The sequence below is a fragment of the Fukomys damarensis genome, unplaced genomic scaffold (genome assembly GCF_012274545.1).
Source record: "Fukomys damarensis isolate Sample0158 unplaced genomic scaffold, DMR_v1.0_HiC HiC_scaffold_4, whole genome shotgun sequence".
Taxonomy (NCBI): Eukaryota; Metazoa; Chordata; class Mammalia; order Rodentia; family Bathyergidae; genus Fukomys; species Fukomys damarensis.
This window is the reverse complement of record NW_022900916.1, coordinates 66,191,104-66,199,129: the sequence shown is the minus strand read 5'-3', so window position 1 is coordinate 66,199,129 and position 8,026 is coordinate 66,191,104. Positions and strand designations below refer to the sequence as shown.

The 8,026-nt window shown below is 36.5% G+C and overlaps 1 pseudogene; it reads left to right on the top strand.

Moving 5' to 3' along the window:
• Positions 1 to 4,917: 4,917 nt before the first annotated feature.
• Positions 4,918 to 8,026, top strand: part of LOC104868244 — a 5,800-nt pseudogene continuing 2,691 nt past the window's right edge.

The following is an 8,026-nucleotide window of genomic DNA, read 5'->3' as shown; positions in this document are numbered from 1 at the left end:
GCTTTGCAAGTGCGAGAACCTGAGTTCAATCCCCAGGACAAAAAAATAAAACAAAACAAAACAGAAAAACAAAAAAGGCCCATATCAAAGCATTTATAAATGAAAAAGGTGAAATTACAATAGGTACCACTAAAATCCAGATAGTTACTAGTAACTACTTTGAAAACCTATACTCCAATTAATTGTATAATCCAGAAGAAAAAGATAGATTCCTTGATATATATGAATAAAAAAGAGAACCAAAAAGATACAGAAACTTCAAATAATCCAATAACAGGCAATGAAATAAACACAGTAATAATTAGAAAAACCTACCTATCAACCAAGAAAAGCCCAACACTTAATGGATTCACCACTGAATTCTATAAGAACTTTAGGGAAAATGTAATGCCAATATCTCTCAAGATCTTTAATGAAACTGAAAGAAAACTCCCAAACTCATTAATGGAAGCTAGTATTACCTTGAATCCAAAGCCAAACAAGGAGCCAACTAAAAAACAAAACTTCATGCCAATGTCTCTAGTAAACACAGACACAAAAATTCCAAAAAAGATACGGAAAACACAATGTAACAAATCAATAAACAGAGCATTACAACCAAAAACAAAAAAAAACATCATCTCAGGGTTACGAGAAAGATTTAACCTTTGCTAATCAGTATATGTAATACATCACATAAATAGAAGCATGGACAGAAATCACATGAACATCTAAATAGATGAAGAAAAAGCCTTTGATCAAATTCAGCATCTGTTCATAACAAAAACCCTGAAGAAAATAGGTATAGAAAGACCTTATATCAACGTGATAAAATAAACTTATGACAAACCTACTAACAACATAGTATTAAATGGGGAAAGTCTGAGATCTTTCTCTCTAAAATCAGAAACAAGGTAAAAACATCTACTGATGGGCTGGGGATTTAGCTCAATGGTACTGTGCCTGCCTTGCAAGCGCAAGGTCCTGAGTTCAATCCCCAGTACCACCCCCCAAAAAACCAAAACCAAACCAAACCAAAACCAAAACCAAAAAGTATCTACATCACCACACCCATCCAATATAATAGTCAAAACTTTAGCCAGAGTAATCAGGCAAGAGAAAAAATAGAAGGTATATACATAGGAAAGGAAGAAGTCAAACGTTGTTTTTTGCAGATAACATGCTCCTTTACACAGAAGACCCAAAATATTCTTCCAGAGGACTTACAGAACTAAGAACCAAGTTCAGCAAGGTAGCAGAATGCAAAATCAACACACATAAATCAGTAGTATTTTTGTACATCAATAACAAACCTATTCCAAAGCAATTTGGAATACAATAGCATTAAGGAAATTATATACTTAGAAATTACCCTAACAAAAGACTTCTATAACAAAAGTTATAGTACTCTGAAAAAAGGAAATCAAAGAGGACATCAGAAAATGGAAAGATGTCCCTTGTTCCTGGATAGGCAAAACCAATATTATTAAAATGTCCATATTTCCAAAACTTATATGTAGATTTAATGTAATCCCAATCAAAATCCTAAGAGTATTCCTCACAGAACTAGAGAAATCAATCTAAAATTATTATGGAACTAGAAGAAACATAGAATAGCAAAAACAGTTCTAGGCAACAAGAGCAAAGTAGGAGGAATTGCAACCACAGGGTTCAAGTTATATTACAAAACTACAGTGATTAAAAACAGCATGGGAAGGACACAAAAACAGAACTGTGGATCAGTGGAACAGAGTGTAGGATACAGAAGCAATCCCAAGAGCATACAGCCATCTGATCATCAATAAAGGAGCCAAAAACATATGCTGGAGGAAAAATAGCCTCTTAAATAAATGTTGTGTGGAACACAGGCTATCCACACGGAGAAGCTGGAGTCTAAACCCACATCGCTCACCAGGTAGTTAGCTGAAGTCAACAGAAACATCTAAATATTAAAACAGAAATAATCTGATGAAAGGTAACATAGGTAAAACTCTTGAGGATACAGGCATAGGCAAGGATTTTCTAAACTGAACCCCAATTGCACAAAAAATAAGATCAAAAGTCAACAAATGGGATTATATCAAATTAAAAAGTTTCTGCACTACATAGGAAACAGTTGACAGAGTAAGACAGAACCTTCAGAATGGAAAACTTTTGCCAGCTACTCCTTGGACAGAGGACTAGTATGTAGAATCTACAAAGATTGAAAAAAACAAAAGACCTAAACAAAAATGGGCAACAGAAATGAATAGATATTTCTTAGAAGAAGAATCATGAATGGCAAATAAATATATTAAAATATGTTCATCATTCCTGGCCATTAGAGAAATGCAAATTAAAACAACTCCGAGGTTCCAGAAAGAATGGGTACTATCAAGAAATCACATCACAAGTGCTGGTGTGACTATGGTTAGAAAGAAACCCTTCTATGTTGTTGTTGGGAACGTAAACTAGTAGAACCATTGTGGAAATCAGTATGGAGATCTTCAAGAAACTAAAACTAGAAATTTCATCAAACCCAGCTATCCCCCTTCTAGGTGTCTTTATAAAAGAGTTAAAGGCATCGGATTGCAATAATACATGTATAACCCCGTTTATAGAAGCACAAGTAAGAATAGCTAAATCTTGGAAGCAGCCTATGTGTTTATGAATTGATAAAGAAAACATGAGATTTGTACACAGTTGGGCACTACTATGCTATTAGGAAGGATAAATGTGAGTCATTTGTAGGAAAATAGATGCACCTTGAGACCGTAATGTTAAGTGAAATAAATCAGACACACAAGTTTAAATATTTCATGGTTTCTCCTACATGAGAAACCCAAAATACAAATAAAGAGCAAAATAAAAGATAATAGGAAACAAGGAGATGGGCCTTTTGCAAATGGGAAAGGTAGCAAGAAATGGAGGTGGGAGGGAGGAAGGCAGAATGAAATGTGAAAAGAATTAGGATGTGTCATGCACACTCTCCAACTCCCCACGACAAAGGTAACTGATGCATACTGCAAACACCTACTGACAAAAGTAAATATAAAGAAAGACAAGCTAATAATAACATTACATTCTGTTGTTCTCAAACAGCATGTTGTAAGCCTTCAAATAACAGATTATTTATATTTTCTACAAACTGTAACAGAACATGAAAAAAAGATGACACACTATCCAGTTCAGTTGTAACCATACCAGACCAGAAAAGGAAACAACAGAAATCACTGACTGAGTTTAATGCGGTGGTTGTGTTTGATTGTGTCGACTCGCTCAGCGTGGCGTGTGTCTGGGTGGGTTACAAGCTTGGGCACTGTGGTGAGTCTGGTCTCTTGCGCTCTCTTCTCTGCTTCTGGCTGCCATGCACTTAGCAGCTTCACTCCCCCACTGTTTTCCTGATTTGGAACCAGCCAACTGTAGGCTGAACTTTCTGAAACTGTCAGCCAGATCAGCCTCTGTCCCTTTACTTGTGGGTATCAGGTAGTTTGTTACAGTGACAGGAAACCTGACTAATGCACTTAAATACACATGAAGAAATCTGAAATTAAATACTAACGAATCATATTCAAAGCGAAATACCACCATGACAAGTGCAAGCATGGCACTTTTGCTTGAGGAAGACGCCATGAACAACAGTAGAGGAAATTGCCAAACTGTGGAAAATATTTTCAACAAATGTAATACACAAGCAATTCGTACCTAGAATTTATTTTTTTAAAAAATGAGTACTCATGGAGAAACAATTAACCCAATAAAATGTGCATAGTATAAAAATGGGAATTTTCAAAGAAGAGAGAACACAAATAAATAATAAGCATAAGAAAATATTCAACCTTATTAGTAATGAAGGAAATACTTATTTTTAAAAAGTAGTTTCTTGAGCTGTGATGGTACATACCCATTATCTGATAACTTGGGAGCTGGGGCCAGAGGATCATAAGTTTGAGGAAAGCCTGGGCTACATAGTGAGATCCTGTTTCAAAAATACAGGGAGGCTGAGGCAGGAGGATCTCAAGTTTGGTTCCAGCCTGGACAATGTAGCAAGTTAATGAGACCTTGTATTACAATTAAAAATTAAAAAAGGACTGGTAGTTTAGTGAAACGGCCCTGGGTTCAATTCCAAGTACCATCCAACTGCTTAAAAATAACAAATTTGGTAATACTGCAGAGATGTGGGCCTTTTATAGCTCTTACCTGAAAATGGGAAATAATTTGTTCTAAACTCTCTGGAAACATTTTGTCTATGCTTTGTGAAGTTGAATTCGTGCATGCCTCATGAAATCATTCATCTCCAGGTGTACGCAGAGAAATATTTGGCCATGGGGAAAGAGTTAATTAGTAGAGCCTAAAATCCTGAAGGAAAATGAGGAGTCAGTGATGTTTTATATAAATATAAATTCCACAAACATATTTTTTAGCTAGTCCACTTTGCTGGCAGATGCCATACTATGACTAGTAGTCATGAAGAGGGCACACAGGAAGGTGTTCATTAAAGCATGATTTATATTACAAAATAAATGAGAAAACTAATGTCAGCCAGTAAACAAACGATAACAAATACAGTTGTATAAAGGAACAACTAAATTTGTGTGAAAAGGTCTTCAGGACATGTTGTTGGACGCCAAAATGGAAACCATAGGTACAATGTTTTTTCTACATATAAAACACGTAAGTTAGAAACCCAGGTTTTCTGTGATTATGCAAGAAAAAAATGCCTTTAAAGATACACGCAAAACTAAGACTAAAATATTTCCTTCTTGGGAGAAGAAAAGTAGACAGGATTGGTGAGATGGGGCTGATTAGAACTTTAATTTTATAATAATATTTTAAAGAAGATAATAGTTTATGCATGTAATGGTTAATTAAAGTATGGGCAAAGTTACTACTAGTAGAGTGAAGAGTAGGCTGAGCTTTATACACAACAGAACGTTCTAGAGAAGGAACACTTGGAAGATGTCACCAGCAGACTGGACCCTGACACCGAGAGGAACTGTGGACCACTCCTGGATTTTGTGTCTTCATGAAAGGATTCAGAGAAGACACGCAGCAGCCATGAGGAGTAAGGCAGGGCTTCTGGGAAACCAGAGCAGAGAATCACCTCCATGTGAGATGTGGGCAGGGCCACAGGAAGAGGCGGCTGGGCAGAGTGGAGCCTGGACACCTTTCCATGCTCGGGAGAGTTACGCCTGGGCTTTGCCGAGCTATGGTGATGACTTTTGTCTTGTCTACACGATGTACACGTTCATCGACATTTTCTTTAGAGGCTACTTTGGAATGTTGGTTGCAAAATGTCTTTTTTGTTCTTTTCACCCAGTCAGTGTTTCCTTTGATGTCTACTATTATCTCAGGAGCTTGACTCATATGAGAAACTTACAAGAGAAAAAAAAATCTAAATCAACTCTAAACCAGTATGAGTGAGTCTTCAAAGAATGTTGCTTTTACTCTCTTTCTAAAATCAGTGGACCATAGTGGACCACCATGCGTTAGTCACGCAACCAGGAATGCTAAATATCTTGTTTTGAATGAAAATAAACAGACCTAAAATTTTTACCAAGTCTTTTAACTATAAGATACCATTATTTTGCTTGGGGAGATTTTTGGATCTGAGACCTAATACATGATTAAAATGATGTGTTATAATGACTTTACACTGATGTCTTTGTTTCATTTAATTGTAACTGGTGAAGCATATTACCTTGATTAAGTTGGCAAGGCATGTTATCTTGATCCTCCTGTTTTCCTTCAGGTCTGCTAGTGTCTGGCAACATGCCTAACAATCTTGTCTATATAAAATATTATAATTTTCTTTCTGTAAAATAAAATAGTAAGATATTAACTATTGGGGAAAAGCATGTAGCATTTATGATAGTAATTTTATCATTTTACATAAAAATAACTTTAAAAGGACAACATAATCTCCAAAAAAATGACTGGATGGAAAAGTAAATGATTCATAAAGGAGGAATTACCATTCTTGATCTTGGTCTTCTTTTACTGTTCATATCACCATTACTATTTCATCAAGTACTATAAGCCTACTGTTCTACCCAGTGCATATTTTTACTGAATCTTCACAAGATTTATGAGTATCTCCCTCATTTTGAAAATTAAAAAGCTGAGGGCAGACTGTTAAAGTAACTGGTTAAAGGTCACATAGCTAATAACTGTGGTATCATGTCCATCTTCCAGCTTTTGTTTCTTCTAAGGTACAGAAAAGTAAATTGTGCTTACCATAGACCTTGAAGATATGCAGGTACAATCTTTTTTTTTTTTTTAATATATATCTGTAATCCCATGTCTCCAAGAATTAGGCAACAATTTACTTTTTCACTTTTTTCCCCCAGTCATTTTCATAGGACTAGTCTGTTGTTATCTACATGTTTTGTTTATAATCAGTTCATCTGTTCATTCATGAATTGAGTATTGTTATATTGCAAATAGAGAGTTCTGGGGTAATATGAACAAAATAAATGAAATGGCTTGTGCTTTTATGAAACAGAATTAATTATATTTCTTCTTCTGGGACTCTGAAGTACTTTGTGCCTGCTCTGGTATGGCTTTTTCATATAGTATTACAGTCAAACGTACTGTTAGTCATCAGCATTGGGTTTAATTTGTGACATATATCAGACTTGTATATACTTTATGAATGCCTACTTTAGAGAAACATGACATGTGCACACATAATACACATACAATACTATCAGAACAAGCTAGGGCTAGGAGCCAAATGAGCTCTTTTAGGCAGTAAGTATGATAGCAGTATTCCTTGCAATCCTATTTCTATCATTACATGTCCTCACTCATTCTTGATACATCCTAAATCCTGCTGAACACTTCCTTTGTAAACCCAGAGGACAGCTTTTAACACTTCTTCTATAAAGCTCAGTTTGTAATAGTTTCTTAAATGTACATAAATTTTATAAAACTTCACAGGCAGTCACTGGGAATTATTTTCCTCTGAATCTCTCAGTCTTGCATCAAATAGATCTTCAGTAATTATGCAATGGCTATTTGTCAAATGCATGGAATGAGTGTTGGTCAGGAGTAAGCAAAGTATCTGTTTATCTTTCTATTTTCATACTACATCAACACAGATACCAGATGTGTGGAGTTCGCCCAACTAGCAGCAAGCAATTTTGCAGCAAATGGACATCAGCCAGATGCCTTCTAATTCAGTTTCATTCTGACTGCCTATCTGAAGATAGCAGAGGTCCCACAGGTTGGTGTCTCAGTCTTGAGCCTGTCTCCCTCCTTTAGGTTCCACTGTTGTTTTTCCTATCCTTCTGATTAACTGGCTGTAGATTTGCTTGAGTAGCTCACAACACTCAGGAAAACAAGTTTACTGGCTTATTTTAAAGGATCTTACAAAAAAATAAAGATGAAGCACTAAACAGGGCGAGGTATGGGGAAAAAGCTTGAAGCCTTAGAGCAGTGATGGTGAACCTATGGTACCCACGCAACAGCAAGCACACAGAGCCCTCTTTGTGATGATATCACGAGTTGTATGAATTATTTTTTTCTAAACTAAAACCTCACTATTCAGGTTTAATTGCCATGTTGACATTTTGCAATAAATAAAAGGGTTTGGGGTTGCAGTTTGGGTACTCTGTCTCTAAAAGATTCACCATCCCTCTCCAGAAGCACTACCCTCCACAGAAGCCCACATGTTCAGTACTCTGTCCTTTGGGTTTATATGGATACTTTATTCCACAGGCATGATTGAAGTACTGGCTAACATGCTGAGTGAGAAACATAGCAAGGCCTGTCCAAGTTCTTCTTGACCCCTCTGTACCATTCCTTCCTTATGGGCCTGGGGCAGGATCTCTTCAGTGTTGGGGGTCTTATCATCACACACTTTCTTCATGGCCAACTGGACAGTTCTTCATGGCCAGCTCCAAGTCAGGAAAGCAGGGGAAGATCATACTTGGTTTCTATTTCATGCTTTATGGTCTGCCTTGAGGTGCCAAAGGAGCACGCGAAAGGAGGAAAGCAACAGAAAAGAGAGAGAGAGAGAGAGAGAGAGAGAGAGAGAGAGAGAGAGAGAGAGAATGAGAGGAAA